Below are 23,343 nucleotides of genomic sequence, written 5' to 3'. Positions count from 1 at the left end.
ACCACACCACAACTGTTACAGTTGCACTAATTACAGTTTTATATTTCCTTATAAACTTTTATCAAACCACTATCGAATGGTACGTCCTCATTGGTAGCAAGAATAATAAATATTTATTCAGTTGTTATGAATATTAAGCCACTTTTTTTCATGTAATCGTGAAAAAAGGCAACATGACAGAGATGCTCTCGGTATCCTTATTTTGTATCAGGGAAAATGGAGGCAGAGGGAGGTTAATAACTTGCCCAGGTCTGACGCCAGATCCCATCCTCTTACCCCCACAAGGCCATGTGCAGATTCCTCCTGACAGCTTCTGGATTCTGATACACGAAAGAACTTATGAAGATGACTTGAAGGTTGGAGCTGGAGCAACATGAAACTAATCAACCAGATTATGCAAATTATTATGTAAACTCCTATTATTGAGCCAGGATTCATGACAGCCCCTTTCTTCCAATGCTGCTGAGATAAAAGCAAATGGATTGCAACAGTAGCTTGGGATGAATTCAGGGAGCTTGGAAAGAATTCCTGGGATTTTCTGGGCAGTGGAAAAGACAGTGGGTTGGGAGTCAGGGACCTGAAGTTTAGTTCTGGATCTGGCACTAGGTAGCTGCATGGCCCCGGGAGGACCTATGTGCCTCAGTTTCTTCAACTGTGAAATGAGATAAGACTCCATGCTCTGGAAGACCCCTGCCATTGTAGGCATCTCGGATGGCATGTCCAAGATGGAAGCATACAATGGCAGAGGCTTGTAGTGACCTTCAGGACAGCTTTCCAGTAGCTGTAAATAAAAGTCTTATTGTTTGATTCTTGGTCTTTCCCCCCTCTCAGTGACAGGAAGAATAATAAAAGCAATGGCACTATTGTGTGAAATAAGTGTTTTCTCATCCAAAAGAAAACATGACATGTACAATAGAAAACCATTTGCAAGCTGAAAAAGTAATTAATTGTATAATTCACTGAACATGATAGGAAAAGTGAATTATGATAAAGGAGAAGGACTGAGAGTTAACAAATGAAAATTTTATTTGAAAGTTTAAAAATTTTTTTTTTTTTAAAAAGGAGAGCATTGAAAGGTGATTAATCTACAGAAAGAAAGAGCTGTTTCAAACACATTTAAAAAGGCACAATTAGAAGAATACCGGAAAAATACAAAGAAAAATTCAGTTTGATCTGAGAGGGGAAGAAAAAAGCTGTTTTCATGAAAAACAGATTTTGAAGTACTTTTGTCATCAGCTTCCTTTCAATTCTTCTGGTTAATTTCATGAAGGCTGTGAGACCTTTCAACTTCCAAATGTTTGCAGGAGGGAAGGGTGGTAAGGTGTGAGTCGAAAAACAATTAATTTTCAAGGTATGGGATTTTATAGTAGAGACTTCCTTAGCAGGATGGACCGTGACAGGGTATTAGTGATGGAGACCTTGGGAGGAGAGGGCAGAAGATACGGGTTTGAGGCCCTGATGTACTCCGCCTGCTGTGTGATCTTGGACAAGTTCTGACCCCTCTCAGGGGTTCAACATCTTCCTACCTACATGAAGTGATGGGATCAAACACCTCTGTGGCCCTCTCTAGTCTATATGTTTGCATTTCTAACTGTAGAGCATGATAAAAAAATAAATCAAAAGTCAGTGGTCTTTAGGTTACTAGTCAGGATGAAACTCAAAAAATCTATTTTTAAAATTATGAGTATTGGGTGTGGTGAAAATATTCATATTTGGGGTCAGAGAGTTTTTCTAATAGAATCAATTCTAGAGCATTCAGACTTGCTCTCACCCCAAAGAGGAAGTGAATGAAAGCTCTTCTTTCTCCTCTGCTGCTTTATTTGTTCATGGGAGTATGCAAATTTTTCTGGCAACACAGAAGACTGAACACAGGAAGCCTGAACCCCATGAAGCCATAAGGCTTAGCATGGGCGTGGCGGGTGATCAGCCCTTCATCTGTCATTCAGAACTCCATGCTGCAACACAGAAGGGGAAAAAAACCTTCTGCCCCCTGTTTCAACCTCAAGGGCAGAGAACATAGGCCGAGTTGCTGTTCTTGTCTCACAATCTGGAGGCCAGAAGTCTGAAATCAAGGTGTCGGCAGGGTTGGCTCCTTCTGGGAGCTGTGAGGGAAGTATCTGTTCCAGGCCTCTCTCCTTGGCTTACAGATGGCTGTTGATATGGTTTGGCTGTGTCCTCACCCAAATCCCATCTTGAATTGTAGTTCCCATAATCCCCACGTGTCATGGAAGGGACCCAGGGGGAGGTAATTGAATCATGGGGGCAGTTACCTTCACACTGTTCTCGTGAAAGTGAATGAGTTCTCAGGAGATCTGATGAGGGGACTTGCCCCATTTTACTCACTCAGTTCTCTTCCTGCCACCCCTTGAAGAAGGACGTGTTTTCTTCGCCTTCTGCCATGATTGTAAGTTTCCTGAGGCCTCCCCAGCCATGCTGAACTGTGAGTTAATTAAACCTCTTGCCTTTATAAATTACCCAGTCTTGGGTATGTCCTTATAGCAGCATGAGAATGGAAATACAGCCGTCTTCTCCATGTGTCTCTTTACATTGTCTTCCCTCTATAAGTGTCTGTTTCTGTTATAAGACACTAGTCTTATTGGATTAGGGACTCTAATGACCTCATTTAAATTTGATTACCTCGGTAAACACACTATCTCTAAATAAGGTCACATTCTGAAATATTCGGGGTTGGGACTCCAGTAATATCTTTCTGTGGGGAGACACACTTCAATCCACAACATACTACAAGAGAAGGGAGCTGCTTACCACTGTCCATTACCTGGAATCAGTTCAGACAACCATCATCTTCCTACATGCAAAGGAGAAAACAGTTCACCTGGGCATTTTTGCTATGGCAGGAGGAAACGTCAATATCAAACCATTGGAGAAGGTAGCTGAGTCATTCAGTTGTGGCAGCAACCGCCTTTCCTCCCCGCACCCCCTGGCTAGGCTGCTCCATGTTGGGAGGCAGTGTGTTCAGTACAGCCACAGTGAGCTAAGTGAGGGCTTCAGCTGCAGGCTGGAGTGACCCAGGGAGGAACTGCCGCCTATCAAACGGAAACACCTGCCACAGAAGGTTCACTGAAGCCTGAGAAAATAAAAGTCGAGGGCTCTGGGCTGTGCCACCACCAGTCTCCACCACTATTCTGGGGCAGAATGCACCTATTGGCTCACAATGCTGTGAAAGAAAACAAGAAAGTCGTGATGGTGAGCACTGCCCTGCAGAGAAAATGAGCCACTGGAGTAGTTCTGAGGCAGGAGCCAGAGGATCTGTGACTCAGAGGCAGTCAGGGAGTGGGACTGGGAGGGGCTGGACCCAGTGGTCTAGTGCCTCATCTCATTCCAGATACGTGACCTAAGATCTGTATGTGTGTGCCTATGCATGTGTGTGCCTATGTGTACATGTATATGTACATGTGGCAACATATATGTGCATGCATGTAAGTCAGTACGCATGCATGTGCACGTGGGGGGGGTGTGGGTGACTGGATAGAGGAAGCATGGGGAAAGGGAGGGAAAAGAGGGTTAAAACTGTGACAGGATAATAAGCATCTGAAATACTTAACTACAACAAAATGTTCTGAGGCTTTGTACAGCCGTATTTTCCAAACTGCAGGTTGTGGCTCAGCAGTCAGCTGGGAAATCAATTTACCCATGCAGAGATTCTTAACGTGGGGTCTGTGGACACTGCCCTCTCCCTACAAGAGGCCCAAGGATAGAATTGTATTTCAATATCATTGATTTCCTTTGTAAGCCTAACAGTTTCGCTTTGTGCATTTAAAAACACTCCAAGAAAGAATCCATAGGCTTCATCACATGGGGTAGAAATGGCACGTGCACACACACACGCATACACACACACACATACACACAGATACACACACACACACATACACACAAACACATACACACACACACACAAGGTTAAAAATCTCTAGGTCAAAACCAGCATTTTAAAAAGTTATTAGGATAACTAGATAATAAAGAAATTAAAAAATTTGAGCTATGCATGTAATGAGGGTACTGTTTTGTGAAACTTTTGTTTTAGATATACAAATACTTGTGTATATAAAATATACATATGTATATGTGTGTACATATTTATGCACACACATATTTATTTATTTATTTATTTTGTGATGGAGTCTCGTTCTGTCACCCAGGCTGGAGTGCAGTGGCATGATCTCAGCTCACTGCAACCTCTGTCTCCCGGGTTCAAGAGATTCTCCTGCCTCAGCCTCCTGAGTAGCTGGAACTACAGATGCGCCACCATGCCCAGCTAATTTTTGTATTTTTAGTAGAGACGGGGTTTCACCATGTTGGCCAGGATGGTCTCGATCTCCTGACCTCGTGATCTGCCCACCTCAGCCTCCCAAAGTGCTGGGATTACAGGCATGAGCCACCCTGCCTGGCCATTTATTTCTAACTGTAGAGCATAGGGCAAAAAATTGATAGCCAGTGTTCAATAGCCTACTGGACATTAGGGTAAAAGATTTTTTAAAAAACATTTAAAAAGTTATGAGTGAGGAATGCAGTGGGTCATTTGTGTTTTGGACTGGAGGGCTCTGCTATTAGGCAGACATTTGACTTTTCACTCGGTATAGCCACATTCCAGCCAGTCTCCCAGTGAATGGTGATAAGCTGGCCCTGACCATGCCTGTATGGCTACATCCCTCTCTGCCTTGTTGAGGCCTGAGTTAATTTGAAGTGTTGCAGAGACATGTGTTGATTCCTGTGGCTACAAGCCTCCTGGAAGTGTCAGAGGCAGAGGTATTATTTCCTGGGAGGGGTGTCTTCCTGTGTACCGCTGGTGAACCACTGGTATATGCCTGCCCAGAAGTTTGTTCTTTCACACCCAGAGGGCAACCTGAAGAAACAGAGATAGGGTCTCCCACAGAATGGGGCAGCAAAAGAAGTAAAGCAAAAGTGAAGAAAAGAGAAATAGGAGGCAGAGAGGGTCGAGATGTAGCAAGTGTTCAGGAAAAGGAGGGTCAGAGAGGAGAGAGAAGCAAACAGAAAAATCAAAGTGTATAAAGCAAGTGGCGGGACTCGCTGAGCTGTAGGTGTAGTAAGAAGCTATCACACCAGCCTGTTAGCTCCCTGCAGGATTCACAGCATCAAGGATGGTGAAACCGAAAGAAAGAAAGAAAAGGTAGTTCAGCAGGAAAGATCAACAAAGACAAATCCTGGGACGAATCCAAACTGCTATTAGAATCGAACCAAGCAAAGATATGACCACCTATGTTAGCAACCTGTTGCTTAGTTTATTTTAAATGAAACTCATCTTTACTTGATTTAGAAAATCTGAGATTCACTAGAGCAGGAACTTTGCCTTCCTCAGTTCCTAGATCAGTACCAGTTACATGATGAAGGCTTAATAAATATTTATAAAGGAATGTTAATTAATCAGCTGGTAATTGATATGTAAAATTGCTTGAAAGTATAAAATAATAGTGATAACTAAAAGTAATACAGTGCATAATAGTTTAGAAATCAACTTCATGGTTATCTCATTTAATCCTCACACAGTCCCATCAGGTATCACCATGATCATCCTCACCTTAAGAATAAGACACTAGTTTGAAGCCACTCTATGATTTGTACCTGGGATTTTAATCAATATTCTCTGATGCAAAAGCCAACCTAGCACTTTGCCTCTTTGGGTATGTTGTATATGCCCACTCATGATAAATGCTTTGTGTATTTAAGTAGGCATATCCATAGTAGGTATGGGTATCAGTTTGGATTCTCCAGGAAGCAGACACCATGATGGAATTAGGAGTGTATGAGGAGGAGGGGGTCACACCTGGGAAAGATAAGGGGAGACTGATCAAGGTGGGGCAATGTATTAGTCCATTTTCACACTGCTATAAAAAAATACCTGAGCCTGGGCAATTTATAAAGGAAAGAGTTTTAATTGATTCACATTTCCACATTGCTGGGGGAGCCTCATACTTAGCCTCATACTCATCATGGCAGCAGACAAAGAGAAACCAAGGACCTTCTTCATATAGTGGCAGGAGAGAGAAGAGCCAGTGAGTGAGGAAGTGCCACTCTTTTAAAATTATCAGATCTCATGAGAACTTCCTAACTACCATGAGAACAACTTGAGGGAAACCTTCCCCATTATCCAATCACTTCCCACTAGGTTCCTACCTTAACACCTGGGGATTGCAACTCAAGACGAGATTTGGGTAGGGGCACAAAGCTCAACCATACCAGACAGGGATGCTGATGTGCCACTTATGAAAGGAGAGGCAGAAGGAAGCAGGATGGAGCTGGGAGTGTCTCAGTCCATGATGTAGATCTGATAAAGTCTTAGCCAATACAATGGAAGTCCCATAGCAAAGACTGCCTGCAAAAGAGCCCCACACTGGATAGAAATGGCCTGGCCTGGCCATGAACCTCCATGCTCAGGCAATGTCTGGGTCTGCCTAGGATGTGCATGGCCTTGGCTTGGAAGTTAAGGTGGATTCTACAGGCAGTGTAGCTGGATGCTGTCAGCTAACTGCACATCTTGCAACCGGACAGCAAGTTATTCCTTGAAGGGAGAAGCAAGTGGTGCACCTCATGACTATATATGTTTACATTTTTAAAGACATGACATTTTAACACAATTCCCACTTAAATACTTTAGCTGGCTATTGTTTTCTTTACTATACCCTAACTTTCTAGTTAGTGAACTATAGCCAACATAGAGACCAAATGTCCCAGTTTGAAAATACTAAATTCCTACCTACAGGGTTGAGAGAAGAGGAGGGATTATGCTAGATTGAGGAATTAAAATTTGATACAGTGGATCAGGTCAACTGTTGCAAAAACACAGGTGCTGCCAGTCCATTTTTCACATCCCTGGCAGACCTGGCCGATTGATCACAGCACTCTTCCTTATGAGTTGTGTTGTCTGCCTCAAAATTGTCAACATTGTGATCCAGACAGCCATTCCCAATCTATCACCATTGGCGCCTAAGATGAAACCAATTTATCATCCCATCACTAGGTAATAGGGGAAAACACAGGTCTTGGAGCAGGTGTGTGTGCCCAAATGCTTGTGAGGGTGCTAATGAGAGTGTGAGATTGAGGGAGATGTGATGAAAATACACACTTGAAATTATTTATCAATTAGAAAGTTAGGTTTTAATTTTTTTATTAATAAATCTGTTTGAACCCAGAATACCTGTTTCCCAGAGGCAATATTACAAATAAGGATTATATACAAAAGTCAGCATCTAAATCCCTACCTATCTATATATAAGTATTAATGCATTTGCTTTTGGATCCTAACAATAAACTCAATGTTCATTGACCTTAACAAATAGGGTTTTATTCTTTCTCCCATAAAAAGAAATCTGTAGGTAGGCAACTGTCAGCATAGGTTCAGGGTTTTAGCAACAGATCTTTGTGATTCTCTTGCTACTTTCCTCGTAGTTACAGAATGGCTGTTGTTCCAGGCCTTGTCTTCAATATTATTTGGAGGTAGGGTGCCCCTATTCATCAGGAAATTTAAAACTCTCTAAGTAGTCTCCCCCAGAAGAATTCCATGTACATTTCATGGGCCAGACAGGATGACATGACTGTCCCTAGCTTCAAGAAAGATGGGCAAACCACAAATTTTATTTTCCAGCCCCTGTGCTTGGAGGCAGCAAGGGAGAAGGGGTTAGACATAGCTTTTAGGTAGCTTGCCAATAGTGAATGGTAGTTAGACCGAAAAGATAGCAGTACTAGTTTTCTAGAGGTTAAAATAATACTCGATGTTTTCAAGCATGAGCAGAAATATCCTGCATTCACTCCTCTACTACTCACTTCTGCTTTCTAATAAGAAGAATTTGATAAATATAATGAGCATCTCTGTATATTTGCCGGGTGAGTGTGGATTCTACATGTTTGTGCTTTAGCAAAATAAATTACTACTTTGAGTTTTAATAGACTTATGTCTTAAAATCCAGTCATTGGATAGATTTAAGGTGAAATGCTGTTGATACATTACTATTCACTGTAGGATTAACCAACCAATCCACCACAATTTAAATGAGAATTTAAAAATCAAATTAACAGTGAGTTATAATGAAAGGTAAGAATGGCAGAAACGGAAATCTCCAGCCCACTCATGATAACAACACTCAAAATGTATAGCCCATTTACTAAAAATTACAGAAGTTCCAAACTATCTCCATGTCTCTAAGTGAGTCACATGCCAGAATTAACAGTCCTTTGGTGCTATGTAATCTTCTTAGTATAGTACAGAATTAAGTCATTGGTAAACTGTAATAATGTGTTAATTTTAGATCATTATGCCATAATGTAGTAATCCTTAGTAAATACTTAGTAAGTTACTAGAAAGTAGCTCTTCATCATATGCAAAAAATAAAATTGAAGACATTGCATGTCATTGGCTTCCAAGAATTGGAGAAAGGAAATTTTAGAGTCAGTTTTTGGTTCATCTATAGGACAGTATGTTGGATCATATTGTAAAGAATTGTGATGCCTAGATGAGAGCACTAGTTTGAAATCAACAGCTGGATTTGAGTTTCCATTCCACCTCTGACTACTTAGGACAAGTCTCTTAAGCCCTGCATAGCCCAGTTTCCTCATTATTAGACTGGAAACTACTAACGCAGAAACGATTCTACTTACAATATGGTTGTAATTGAATCTGTTTGTTGGAAATTCCAAAGTGACTAAGCTTGCTGTCACAAATGCACTTCCAGGAATAGGAGCATGAATCAGTTTCTCAAAGCTTTAATAAAAGCTGGTCTTCTTGTTTATGCATGTTCAATGCCATGTCTGCCTAGGTGATAAAATAATGTTTGGTGCATAGAAGGCACTAAAAATATAGCTTTTGAATGATTGAAGGACATTTTCCCCCAAATTATTGTCATTTGTCATTTGTCTCTGCTGGAAGTCTGTGGGGGCAGATAACTGTTCTCCTTGGGGATCTCCCAAGTGTCCCGAGGAGGCTCTTAGGAGCCACAGCCTGCTCCTCGTCGCCTCACCCCTCATGTGGATGTGAACCAGACTGGAAGAGGCATCCCTTTGCCTTGAGGCAACAGTTTCAAGATCAGAGTCTCTTTGGCCAGCTCTTAAACTTCTCCCATGCTAGCCCTCCCTGGAATGAACAGGAGGCTCCTCTGCCCATCTAGTGTCAAGGTGCCGACTCAAGGAAAGGCATCCTTTGTCTTCCTCTTCCATTCTCTTGCTGATATTGTCCACCGGCAAAGGCACAGCACTTTTGTATGTTGCACGACTTGCTCTTTGCCCTTTATAGTCATTTCTACTGTTGAATAATTCATCCTATATTTGTGTGAAGAGTTCCTCTTTTTCTCATCACTTCTAGTTTTTAAAAATCTCTTCTGTTTCCATGGTAATTGTATATATCAACAAGGACTTTGAACACTCTCCATTTTCTTGGATTTATTGAACCTGATGTGGTTAATAATGCTCGGGAAAACTTCTCAAAAAAAGACTCTCACAAACACAGCAAAATGCATTGATGGTGAACAGCACAGTTTTTGAGTTCAAAAAGCAGCAGTATACATTCCATATCATCTACTGGTACCATGTAGTATGTTCTCACAGGAGAGCTTGAGATTTTATCTGTGAATATCCATAGGTTGAAAGTTGGTAAGCGAAAGAACATCTGTAACTAACCTACTTTTTTCTACAGGTTTGTTGTTGGGATAAAAGTTAAAGTGCTCTAGTGTACTGTAGCCTATAAAATGTTATCCTTTCTGTGACGCATACCCCATTTCCACAGTGCCATGTGGGGACACAAGGAACAGATCTTTGTCCACAGGAGAAGTGGAAAGAGTTGAATTTCCTCTTCACTCCAAACATGACTATGCATGCACATGCACACACACACACACACACACACACACACACACACACACACACACACAAACTCCTAAGAGCTGGAGGCAGGGATCCTGGCTCAGAGTTAGAGCTCTCACAACAGGAAGGATAGAGACAAAATTCCTAGTTGCTGATCACTTGCTAACTCTCTTCATTTTCAGAAGAAAACACCTCCTGGCATTTGCTTAATGGAAGGCACCTTTCTAGTCAGTCACTTGACAAGTGTTCTGAATTGAATTTTAAAAGGACAGAGGTTGAGATTAGGGTTAGGGATTTTTATTACATCTCAAAGTGCCTGTATAAATTACACAGTGGGGATTTTCAGTTGAAAGCTTTTCCAGTTAATAAACAGGAAACTCATGTATTGGCATTTTTGTAATGCTGTAAGAATGGGGAAGTGTAGGTTCTGGCACGTATTCATGTAAACAAAAAGTGAGTGACGAATTTTTACCTTGAGTTTTAGAATCACACTCTTATAAATAATTTACATACAAGGAGAGATCATAGAGATAACCTGTAGAAAAACAGAAAGATGAATTTTTTCCAGCTAAACTTGTCTTGGTGCAGAACTATCTTGGGCATATCAGATTTTATAAAGATACTTTTCCTCTTACATTTCACACTTCACTTTCACTATCCAGAAGCCAAGTGGAGGCATTTTCCCTGATGAGTGGGAGTTGTAAGGACTAGCTCAAGAGTAGAATAGGCTTAGGCAAAACTATAATGTAGGGGAAATCATTCATGTAACCTGAATCCTATTTTAGTGTCTTGAGCCTAAGCCCTATCTTAATCCCCAGAACCCCAAAGTTCTGCAGACAAAAAGTTCCCCAAAGAAGTGGCCTCCTGATCTTTAAACAGAGTCCTGGGATTAATCTTCCTTTTGCTGCCATCTAAAATTTAATAATTCTAATATTCGTTTCCTCGGGGCCTCAGCTTGTGGTAAAGCTAATGTATGCCAACATACCCAGAGTTCTTATGATCTAAAAGTGTTATTCTCCTGGGTAAGTGGTAAGTAGTTTGCATTTCAACAAGGATAAATAAATGCCTTGGTTCAAAAGAATGACAGGATATGATTGTTAAAAATATTGCTTCCTCCAGGAAGCTTCTGCCTCCCTCTATCCTCATGGATTAGAAGTTCCCAGGAAGGCTCCTAAGTAAAGTGTGCTTCTCCTGTCATGGTACTTGGCACCCGTCATTGACGACACTTGTTTAATAAGCTCTGTGGGTACAGCCCCATGTATATTCATATACATATACTGTTATATTAATTCCTACCACCCGGCTCCCTGATGAAACACTTGAAGGACATTAATAAATACTGTCTATTGAAGAATGAACAATGCTAACGGTTTCAGGAACTCTAGAAAGATAATAGAGTGAGGGAGAGAAAAGCAGTATTTGAAGGCCAGATGGCTTTCACTGATGCTTCCTACTTGGTTATTTTATAACTGACAAACCTCTGAAAGTGCCATTTAAAAGTAATAGTTTTCACAGGAAGGGGAACATCACACTCCGGGGACTGTTGTGGGGTGGGGGGAGGGGGGAGGGACAGCATTAGGAGATATACCTAATGCTAAATGACGAGCTAATGGGTGCAGGAAATCAACATGGCACATGGATACATATGTAACAAACCTGCACATTGTGCACATGTACCCTAAAATCTAAAGTATAAAAAAAAAAAAAGTAATAGTTTTCAGTATCGCTTTAAGTGCTTTAGAATCACACTCAGCATTGGATGTAAGTGGTTAAGGAAGGTAGCCTTGATCTGCTACTGCCATAGATACCTTTAATATACAGAAATTACACAGAAAGTGTCATGGCATTCTTGTTTTACCCAGTGAGGAAATCCACTGTTCAAATTGAAACCAATATGGAAATTACTCCTTCCATCAAAAGGAGCAGAGAACAAAAACAAAAACAAAATCTCCTCAGCTCCACAGTGATGACATAGAATGTTCAGATAAGAAAGAGAAAGAAGGCTTTGGGAAAACAAAAATAAGAAAGTATTTCAATGGCGTTCCAAGTGGCTAGAGTTTTGGCTCAATGTACTGGCAACACAGTGATAATGGCTCTTCTCAAAGTAAAGTGAACTTGGAGCAAGTGAATGAGGAAACACTGAAAATGGATGGGCTGAGAAAAATGCACCCTCTCAGAGCATGCAGTGAAGGCTCAGCTGAATTAATACAAGGAAAGGAAATTTTACCCCAGACTATAGATCACTCGTTTAACCTTTCTCATGGGAGTCTTCTTCAGTTGTTAGTGAGGGGGAATTGTAGATTTATATTAGACCTGCACTGTAATATAACACAGAGTTTAGCAATGCACTGTGGCTAAGACAACTATATAACCAATTGGATGAGTTCTTAATGATACCACACTCAGTTATTTTCAATTCTGCTTTTCTTTCGTTTTCCTGTTTTCCTTTTTTCCTTCTCATTTTCTCTCTCTCTTTCTATCATACTTCAAGTTAAAGAATCTCTTTATATGCTGCCATAGACAAATATATATGAACCAGGTAGACCAAGAAACTAGGTAGTACACAAAGTGGCCAAACCCAGTAAAAGCCTATAACTTCTACTTGTTTTACACATACACACACACCACACTCATTTAATTCCCTCAACACCTCTACTCTTTTTATAAAAATTTTGGCCGGGCGCAGTGGCTCATGCTTGTAATCCCAGCACTTTGGGAGGCCGAGGCGGGCGGATCACGAGGTCGACAGATCGAGACCACGGTGAAACCCCGTCTCTACTAAAAATACAAAAAAATTAGCTGGGCGTGGTGGTAAGCGCCTGTAGTCCCAGCTACTCGGAGAAGCTGAGGCAGGAGAATGGCGTGAAACCAGGAGGCGGAGCTTGCAGTGAGCCGAGATTGCACCACTGCACTCCAGCCTGGGGGACAGAGCGAGACTCCGTCTCAAAAAAAAAAAAAAAAAAAAAAAAAATTTATGCCTCCCCTTTTTTTGGATTAGTAAACAAATTCAGGTAGGCTCAGTCATTTGACCAATGACAAACAACTAGAATATGGAGCATGAATTTGAAGCATCAGAGTCTGTACCCTTTTCCCTGAATATCTTGGGAGATAATTGGTACAAAGTACATACAAATCAATATTGTCATTATTGTCTACTTAGATAACAATGCAGTGTCTTCATTCATAATGGATTGCGGTTCCCCACTCAGGAAGAGGACATTTTTTAAAAAACTACATGATACGGTGTAAGGAAGGGATCCAGTTTCAGCTTTCTACATATGGCTAGCCAGTTTTCCCAGCACCATTTATTAAATAGGGAATCCTTTTCCCATTGCTTGTTTTTGTCAGGTTTGTCAAAGATCAGATAGTTGTAGATATGCGGCATCATTTCTGAGGGCTACCATTTGACCCAGCCATCCCATTACTGGGTATATACCCAAAGGACTATAAATCATGCTGCTATAAAGACACATGCACACGTATGTTTATTGCGGCACTATTCACAATAGCAAAGACTTGGAACCAACCCAAATGTCCAACAATGATAGACTGGATTAAGAAAATGTGGCACATATACACCATGGAATACTATGCAGCCATAAAAAAACGATGAGTTCATGTCCTTTGTAGGGACATGGATGAAACTGGAAACCATCATTCTCAGTAAACTATCGCAAGGACAAAATACCAAACACCGCATGTTCTCACTCATAGGTAGGAATTGAACAATGAGAACTCATGGTCACAGGAAGGGGAACATCACACTCTGGTGACTGTTGTGGGGTGGGGGGAGGGGGGAGGGACAGCATTAGGAGATATACCTAATGCTAAATGACGAGTTAATGGGTGCAGCACACCAACATGGCACATGGATGCATATGTAACAAACCTGCACATTGTGCACATGTACCCTAAAACTTAAAGTATAATAATAAAAAAGAAAGAAAGAAAGAAAAAAAACTACATGATACAACTGAGCTTGGAAGCTATCCATGCATAAGTTTTAAAACCCAGCAGCTTCATGGTTTCCTCCTTCTGTTGGCCTGGCCAGTGGACACAGTGGTCACATTCCTGGCATGGAGATGTCATTCATGATAGGTGTTCTTGAATTGAAGCCTAAGACTCCAGGACTTTTGTGGGTTCCTCCAGAATCCTACACTCCTTATACACTCCCACAGGGTGCCTGCCCAGGTGAGTGGCATGCTTCATGGTATCCTTTCAGATTCTATCACTCCTACTTCTCCAACCCTGACTTTACAATATGACCTGGGGCAGGACTAGAATGTTGGTATATTTTAATTTGCTCCTATGCCAAATCACAGTGCTTGTATTTGCAACTCTGAGAATTGATGGGGACAATAAATAGATTTAGAATTCACATGTATGAGCACCATGAAGTACTTTGAACTTCACTAAATGGGGAAAATACAAGACACTACATTTAGAAATTGTTTAGGAGCAGCAAATGGAGAGAAGCAACATTTTTGCTTTAAAAAAAAACACATCACAACCCCTTGATTATGTGCAGCACACAATTTAACAGGTGTGTGATTTGTTCATTTATTCATAGACTCATGGACCAACCATTCCATCACAGCACTATTGTCAGTGAAGCAAAACACATTTACAACAAACTATATCATCTCCTCAGAGAGACTGAATTAGCCCATCTAAAAATCCTTTGCTTCCGATTGAAAAAGAGGGTTAATAATCATCAAAATGATGAACATAAATAAATTTTACCTCAGTAAAGTTCTTTCCATCTTTGGATTTCTGGGTCATCTCTAACCAGTGCTTGATATGAAAGGGGGAAAAATAAAACTTGTGTATTATTTTTAGTGGATAAATGGAATATAATTGTTTCTCCATGTGTATCTAGAATTATGGCCTTCTTGGGAAAAGTACTACAGCCCCTCTCTTCCCTGCTCACTCATCTTTTTTCTTGGGAGAAAGATGGTTTTTCTGATTGGTGAGACTGGGGAAAACTTGATACCCACTCTGCCAGATTTCTTTACCTGACAAAGTTAAGTGTTCATGAGTCATTTCTCTTTTTCCCTAGGTCTCTCAGACCCAAGTGTTACCAGTGAAGGGTTTCCAGGTTCTTGGTGCTTTGAACAAAGAATTGGACAAAACTCACAAAGCAAGAAAAGAATGAAGCAACAAAAGCAGAGATGTATTGGAAATGAAAACACACTCCACAGGGTGGGAGCGGGCCGAGCAAGCAGCTCAAGGGCCCAGTTACAGAACTTTCTGGGGTTTAAATACCCTTTAGAAGTTTCCATTGGTTACTTGGTGTACACCTTGTGTATATGAAGTAGTGGCCTGTGATCAGTCTGATTGGTTGGAAGGGACCAATCAGAATGCAAACGTCTGATTAGTTGTGGAAAGTGACCAGTTAGAGGCTGAAGTGAAGTTACAAAGGAATACTCCCATGCAAATGAAGACTTGGCCCACAACCAACCTGATTGGTTGTGAGAGGGGACCAATCAGAGGTACTTTCAGTTTTTCACCTGCAATGCAGAAAAAGGGTGGCAGGGGAGGGGTGCTGCGAAGGGAGTAGCCTCTGGTCCTTTTGTTACTTGGGCACTTGGGCGTGGAAAGTGGGAGTTTTCCTTTTGATTTAGTTCTAGGAAGTCAGCGTGAATTGGCCTTAGATTCCTTGCCTCCAGACCTTATTCTCCTGCCTCACAAGTGCTCCTAGGAGCTGTACATGCCTGTCTTTGTCCCCATGTGGTCAGCTCGTTACAGGTGGGTCCTGCCAGGTCTCTTGTTCTTGCCTCTCTACTTCAAGATGGCTAATAAGTCCTGGTCCAGTGAGTCCCCAGTGCAGACATAGAGCAGAAGGGAAGTAGGTCCAGTTGCATTTCCTGCAGTTTAATAAAGAACCCTGGCTCTCTGGCCCATTGTCTAAAGCTGATTTTGTGCTTGGAACGTGCAGTGTTATCCAATCCAGCTTTACCACTGCTAAAGCTGATACCACGCTTTGATCCTCTGCTTGCTCATTTTGCCAAGTTCTTAACTGCATGGAATTGGAAGGTGAGGGCTGGATGATTGATTTTTCACCCTGCCCCCAAACTCCAACAACAGAAACCAAGGGTTCCTGAAGAGAGAGGGGCAGGGCAGCAAGAGAGAGACTGAAAGGCGGGGGAGGCGGGGGCAGGACAGAATGTCTTTGAAGTGTGTGTTTGCCTAAGGTGTGTGTAGAAACATAGCTACTTTTCAGTTTCTGCCTGCCTTTAATCCATTACAATGTCCTAATTAAAAACATTTAAAAAGCTACATTGGAAAATGATTCCTGAGGCTAGAATGCTGTTGGCACAGTGAAAAAGATGCAATCAATAAGTACACAGACAATGTCAGCCCAGAGACCTTTCAGAACAACATGTCTACTCAGGGGAAAAAAAATTACAAGTCGCTTTAGCCTAGTTAAATGTTTTCCAACATCTTTGTTAAATTTCAGGTAATAATATTTCTTCCTTTGAACAAGCATTGTATGTTTGCCTTTGACTGAGAATGGCCTAGGCTAGAGACCATTTGGTATTCAACTTGTGACTATTTTAGTATGGGGCTGGACCCCAAAAATTCATGCTCAATGAAATGATTTTCACTTACTGAGATGAATTTACTTTTTGCTTCCTTCAGCAATTCATCAATCTAATGGGAGAAAGAGTAGCTATCATAATAATGAGAATAGACTTCTAGGAGCATGAGCCAATGTCAATACTTTATTTAATAATGCAAATTCTATTACTATATATTTGGTCTCAATCCAAATTTGCTTTAAATTGAGTTTTCTTGCCATTGCACACTCCTATCTCTCTGAACACACACACACCACACACACACACCACACACTTGTTTTATTGCATTTCATTTTATTGCACTTCTCAGAGAATGTGTTTTTTACAAATTGAAGATTTGTGGCAACTTTGCATCAAGCGAGACTATTGGCATCATTTTTCCAAGAGCATATGCTCACTTCCTGCCTCTGTGACAGCATTTTTTAGCAATAACATATTTTTAATGAAGGTGTGTACATTGTTTTTTAGACATAATGCTATTGCACACTTGACTAAAATACAGCCTAAGTATAATTTTTTATGCCATGGGAAACTAAAAAAGTGACTTACTTTATTGTAATATTTGCTTTATTACTTTGGTCTGGAACTGAACTCACAATATCTCTGAAGTATGCCTGTATAGCTTTTCATAACACAGATATCACATTTGACCAGATCCTATTGTTACTGAACAATGTTGATGATAACATTGATGATATCAATCACTATTACTGGTATCATTATCAACATATCAATAAACATTTTTAGAACATTTTGAAATTGTCAGCTGGGTTTTGGTTAAATACTTCTTGTCTGATATATTATAGCCCAAAACAATAACAGTAGCTGAAAATACCAGAGAAGATATACCTTTTAAAGTAACATATTGTCATAATGTATAAGTATCAAAATTTCATACTGTGGCATGACTGACATAAAGAACACTTTGTTGTTGTTGTTGTTTTGTTGTTTGTTTGTTTTGAGACGGAGTCTCGCTCTGTCACCAAGGCTAGAGTGCAGTGGCACAATCTTGGCTCACTGCAACCTTCACCTCCCTGGTTCAAGCAATTCCCCTGCCTCAGCCTCCCAAGTAGCTGGGATTACAGGCGCATGCCACCATGCCTGGCCAACTTTTTTGTATTTTTAGTAGCGATGGGGTTTCACCATGTTGGCCAGACTGGGCTCGAACTCCTGACCTCAGGCAATCCGCCCATTTTGGCCTCCCAAAGTGCTAGGATTACAGGTGTGAGGCACCATACCCAGTCACAGAACACTTTTAAACCATTGAACTGATAAAGGGGCTATAAAACTCTCATATTTCATTCTTTTTTTTTTTTTTTTTTTTGAGACAGGGTCTTGCTCTGTCACCCAGGCTGGAGTGCAGTGTCGCAATCTCAGCTCACTGCAACCTCCGTATTCCAGGTTCAAGCAATACTTGTGCCTCAGCCTCCTGAGTAGCTGGGATTACAGGTGTATGCCACCAAGCCCAGCTAATTTTTGTACTTTTAGTAGAGACAGGGTTTTGCCATGTTGGCCAGGCTGGTCTCGAACTCCCGACCTCAGGAATCTGCCCCCCTTGGCCTCCTAAAGTGCTGGGATTTCAGGCATGAGTGACTGCACCTGGCCTATTTCATTCTTTATATGCAGAAAACTCTAAATACTTCTAGGGTAGGTGGTTCTGAGAAGTAGGAATCTATGTATTTGAGAATATTATGGAATCTTCTGGTTTCTCCAATCCTGTCCACCTATCTTCATTAGGATGTCCTGGGCATCTCATGTGTCGGCAGTGCCGTTGACCCTTGAACAACATGGGTTTCAACTGCCCTGGTCCACTTATACATGGATTTTCTTTTGCCTCTGCTATTCCTGCAAAACTAACCCCCTCCTCTTCCGCCTACTCAACATGAAGATGATGAGAATGAAGACCTTGATGACTGATCCACTTCCATTTAATGAATAATAACTATACTTGTTATAATTTTCTTAATAACATTTTCTTTTTCCTAGCTTACTTCATTGTAAGAACACAGTATATAATACATATGATATACAGAATATGTGTTAACTGACTGTTAATGTTATTGGCAAGGCTTTGGGCCATCAGTGGGGTATTAGTAGTTAAGTTCTTGAGGATCAAAAGTTATACTTGGATTTTCAACTGCATGAGGGGTTGGTGCCCCTAACCTCCACATTGTTCAAGGGTCAACTGTAATTTCCCAGCTCCCGTTTCTCTGGTTTCTGACCTGCTACTGACCTGTTTCCAGCTTGGCTTTATAGTCTCCTACTTCATATCCCCTTTTATTCCTTGAACCAGGCCTTTGACTTTGGGCTGCCTTCAAGAATGCTTGGCTCCTTCCCTCCTGGCTACACATACACATTGTTAGGAGGGATAAGCACCCTAGCAGGCTCTAGATGCAGCTGCTGTCCTAGTTTCTCTTGTGGCTGGATTTGGGACAGCAGGGATTCAGACCATAATGTGGTTGTTCCTCATCCTTCTTTACCTAACTATTAAGCATTGGATTTCTTCAAGGCTTAGTCCTAGGGAAGCCTACTTACTAACCCCGTATGCTCTCTGAAAGAAGAAAAATCCACATTTATTGAGTAGCTAAATGAGTGGTTACTAAATACTGAGAACTATGCTAAAAGTTTTAAATGCAACAAGCCATTTTAATACTCCCAACAGCATTATAAGCTAGGGAATACTATATTCTTTGTTTTTAAATATATGGGAAATTCAGAGAATTTGAGTAATTTCTTTATGGTTGCACAGCTAGGAAGTAGCAGAGCTGGGCTGCAAACTGAGGTGGCTTCATTCCAGGACTCCTGCTCTGAACCACTACCCTATATTGGCGTTGGTTTCTGTGGAAATCTTTAAGTTATCTCATCCACACTTTTGAGCTCAATCGCCATCAAAGCACTGATGACTCCCAAACTTCAGTTGCCTGCTCAACATCTCCATTTGAATGTCTCAAAAACACTTCAAAGTAACCACATTGAAAAGTGAACTCAGGTACCCCAACCTCTTCAAACCCAATCTTCTTACATGTTTTCTTCATCAGTGAAGGAAATCATCTTCCATTAGTGGTGTGAGCCAGATACCTCGGTGTCATCATTGGCTCATCACTCTCCTTCAATTCTGTACCCAACCCATTATTAAGTCCAGTGATTAACACCTCTGAAATATGTTTCAAAGCAGTCCTCTTCTCTCTGTCTTCACAGCAACCACCTTTGTCCAAGACACATTATCTTTCATCCAACCTAGTGGATAACACTGTGCTAGTTAGGGTTCTTCAGAAAAACAGGAACAATAGGCTATACAGACAGTCCTTGACTTTGGGTGGTTCAACTTAAGATTTTTTCACCTCACAGTGGCGTGAAACTGTCTCAGTTTTGACATCATATAGTACAGTATTCAATAAATGACATGAGATGTACAACACCTTATTATAAAACAGGCTTTTTGTGGCTGGGCGTGGTGGCTTATGCCTGTAATCCCAGCACTTTGGGAGGCCGAGGCGGGCAGATCACAAGGTCAGGAGATTGAGACCATCCTGGCTAACACGGTGAAACCCGTCTCTACTAAAAATACCAAAAATTAGCCAGGCGTGGTGGCGGGCACCTGTAGTCCCAGCTACTCAGGAGGCTGAAGCAGGAGAATGGCGTGAACCCAGGAGGCAGAGGATGCAGTGAGCCGAGACCATGCCATTGCACTCCAGCCTGGGCAACAGTGCGAGACTCCGTCTCAAAAAAAAAAGCAAAAAAACACAGGCTTTCTGTCTGATGTAGCCTACAGCCTCAACTGTAGGCTAATGTAAATGTTCTGAGCATGTTTAAGGTAGCCTGGGCTAAGCTATGATGTTTGAGAGGCTATGTGTATCAAATGCATTTTCAACTTCTAATATTTTCAATTTACAAAGGTTTATGGGAACATGACCTCATCATAACCTGAGGATCCTCTCTATATATAGATGTATAAAAAGATTTATGAGGGATTGGCTCATGTGATTGTGGAGGCTAAGTCCCACAGTCTGAAATCTGCAAGCTGGAGGCCCAAGTCAGCTGGTGGCCAAAAGGCCAACGGTTTAAGTCCCAGTCTGAATCTGAAGGCCCAATAACTGGGAGCACCAATTTATAAGGACAGGAAAAGATGGATATTACAACTCAAGCAGAGAGAGTGAATTTGTTTTTTCTCTGCCTTTTTGTTCTAATGGGGATCTCAAAAAATTAGATGATGCCCACCTGTGTTGGTGAGCTGATCTTCTTTATTCAATCTACCCACTTAAATGATCTTTTCTTTTGTAAATACCCTCAAAGATACATCAAGAAATAATGTTTTCCCAGCTATCTGGACAGCTTTTAGCTGAGACAAAGTGACACATAAAATTAACCATCACAATCTCTGGCTGGTCTCCTCCTATACAGCCTTGTTCCTCTTCATCTGCTCTTTACACATAGTCTAAGTGATCTTTTCAAGATGCAAATCTGACTATATCAACTCCTGCTTCAACCCTTTAATGATTCTCATTGTTCTTAGAGCACAACCTGCTTAGCATGAGACCTTGCAAAGTCTGGCCTCTGCCTGGAGCTCCAAACCCATCCAAATCTGTTCTCCCTTGCTCTGCGCTCAGGCACAGTTGCCTTCTGTCATTTGGACCTGTTCAAACCACTGCGGAACCTTTGCATATGCTATTGCCCCCACTGTTTGAAAGGCTCTCTACCCGTAAGTCAGGTTAACTTTCACTCATTCTTCAGTTTTTAGATCATATATCAATTCTTTATGGACATCTTTCCTGGCCGCCTCCCACAACAGGTTAGGTTTTCCTGTCATATACCCTCACAACACCATGAACCTCACTGTCATAAAACTTAGTACAGTTTATAATTATGCTTTTATTTATGTGATTATGCAATGGCTATCTTCTCCAATGGAATATAAACCCCATATGGGCAGGGACCAGGTCAATGTCAGCTGAGCAGTATATACCCTGTAGGCATTGGATAAATATTCATTGACTGAATTACTTTAAAAACACAACAAAGTTAATTTAATTTTTTTGAGACAGGGTCTCACTCTGTCACCCACACTCAAGTGCAGTGACATGATCATAGCTCACTGCAACCTTGAACTCCTGGGCTCAAGCAATCCTTCCACCTCCACCTCCCGAATAGCTGGGACTACAGGCATGCCCTACCATGCCAGGCTAATTTTTTTTTAAATTTATTTTTTGTAGATAACAGCGTCTCACTATGTTGCGCAGGCTGGACTCAAACTCCTGGCCTCAACTGATCTTCCTGCCTCAGCCTCCCAAAGTGCTGGGATTACAGGAGTGAGTCACTGTGCCTGGCAGTTAATTTTTAATATAACAGATTAAAGGGTAAAAACTAAATCTATGGTGAATGATAGATCGTATACTAAATTTTAAGTCAATTAAAGTGTTTCTCCATTCTTCTATTGTGAACTTCTTAACATACTCTGAATATCTCATTGTATAATCCTTTTAATTTTGTCAGTGGCATGTGACAGGACATGATCTGGTCTTTCCCGTCCCTGGGTCCTGAGACTTGTCCCTACTCTGATGTGTGGAGGGAGAGCAGGCTGCCCCGGGACACTGGCTGGCTGCCCGCTTTACATCACACTCAGGACACTTCTCTGCATCTCCACCTTCTGGGGTTCCCAGCTTCCTGCCTTGATGTCAGAACCTACTTGATTGGGGCAACTCCTCAAACTCTCTCTTTTTTTTTTTTTTAATTTTGTGTTCCTATAGGTTCAGCAGAAGTTGGGAGTTGGGGATTGGTGGGGGCAAAGGGATGGTGGTGCTAATACCGATGGCTGGGCTAATTCTTGGGTCCTGGCAGTAGGAGAATTTGTGAAGCTCTGACCTGAAATCCAAACTGTCTGGAAGAAAGGACAGGAAATGATGGGATTTGCATAGAAGAATGAGATGCTGGTAGGAATCACTATTTTCAGTGTGTTTCGGGGGAAATGATTAAGTGCCAGGCCTACGAACTCTCATACTCTGAGACTAGCCCAGAAATCTGCATCTTAATATGCAGCCCAAGTAATTCTGAGGCATTTGGTCCCTGTATTGCAGTTTGAAAAAATACTGGCATTCAGAAACCTTTTGCTGGGCGTGGTGGCTCACACTGGTAATCCCAGCATTCTGGGAGGCTGAGGCAGGTGGATAGCTTGAGCCCAGGAGTTTGAGACCAGCCTGGGCAACATGGTGAAACCCTGTCTCTATGAGAAATACAAAAAATTTAGCCAGGTGTGGTGGTGTGCACCTGCAATCTCAGCAACTCGCCACAGCACTCCAGCCTGGATGAAGAGCGAGACCTTGTCTCAAAAAAAGAAAAAAAAAAGAGAGCTACCTTTTATTCAAAACAACATTAACCCTTATTCTTAAAACAATAAAGCCCTACTATATTCTCATTTCTAATGACTTGCTTGGAACAACATACACAGATGCCATCACAGGGGCTGATCCACAGGTCCCTTCCATTACAGTATCATTACAGTACAGTAATGGGTAGCAATGTATTTTTGTGCTAAGAAGCATACAGGAGCAATTACCTGTTTTTCTTTGTGTGAGTCTCAAGAACACCTGTAGACTAACACCTGGTGTTCTCTGTAACAGGTGTATGCTAGAGATAGCAATGGTAAAAGAATCATAGGATGTTAGCCTACATTATAATTTGCAGCCTGTCTCTTCTGCCAAGTGGGTCAGTTGAGATGGAGATCACAATTTGAGCAGACGTGTATTAATGATTAAGGGAAGCATAACAATTTAAGAGTATAAGAATATGGAAGTAACGGGAAAGGCAATTTTCAACAGTCCAGGAAATTCGTTTTCTTCCTTTCCCTCTGTAAGTCTTCATCCCCTGCTCTACTTATCCACAAGGCTTTAGCTCCTCCCAAAGACTTTCTGAAGGAGATGAAAATAAGAAAGTTGTT

The 23,343-nt window shown here is 41.4% G+C and overlaps 1 long non-coding RNA gene across 1 annotated transcript; it reads left to right on the top strand.

The window, feature by feature from the left end:
• The first annotated feature begins 2,361 nt into the window (after nt 1-2,361).
• On the top strand, nt 2,362-17,166 carry LOC116466331 (uncharacterized). Its single transcript, XR_004247501.1, has 2 exons — nt 2,362-2,440; nt 14,891-17,166. It is a non-coding gene; the product is annotated as an uncharacterized LOC116466331 (long non-coding RNA).
• Nucleotides 17,167-23,343: the final 6,177 nt, after the last annotated feature.

This window comes from Hylobates moloch, unplaced genomic scaffold, assembly GCF_009828535.3.
Source record: "Hylobates moloch isolate HMO894 unplaced genomic scaffold, HMol_V3 SCAFFOLD_4, whole genome shotgun sequence".
Taxonomy (NCBI): Eukaryota; Metazoa; Chordata; class Mammalia; order Primates; family Hylobatidae; genus Hylobates; species Hylobates moloch.
Note: the sequence above shows the minus strand (reverse complement) of the source record. Positions and strands in the feature narration are given on the sequence as shown.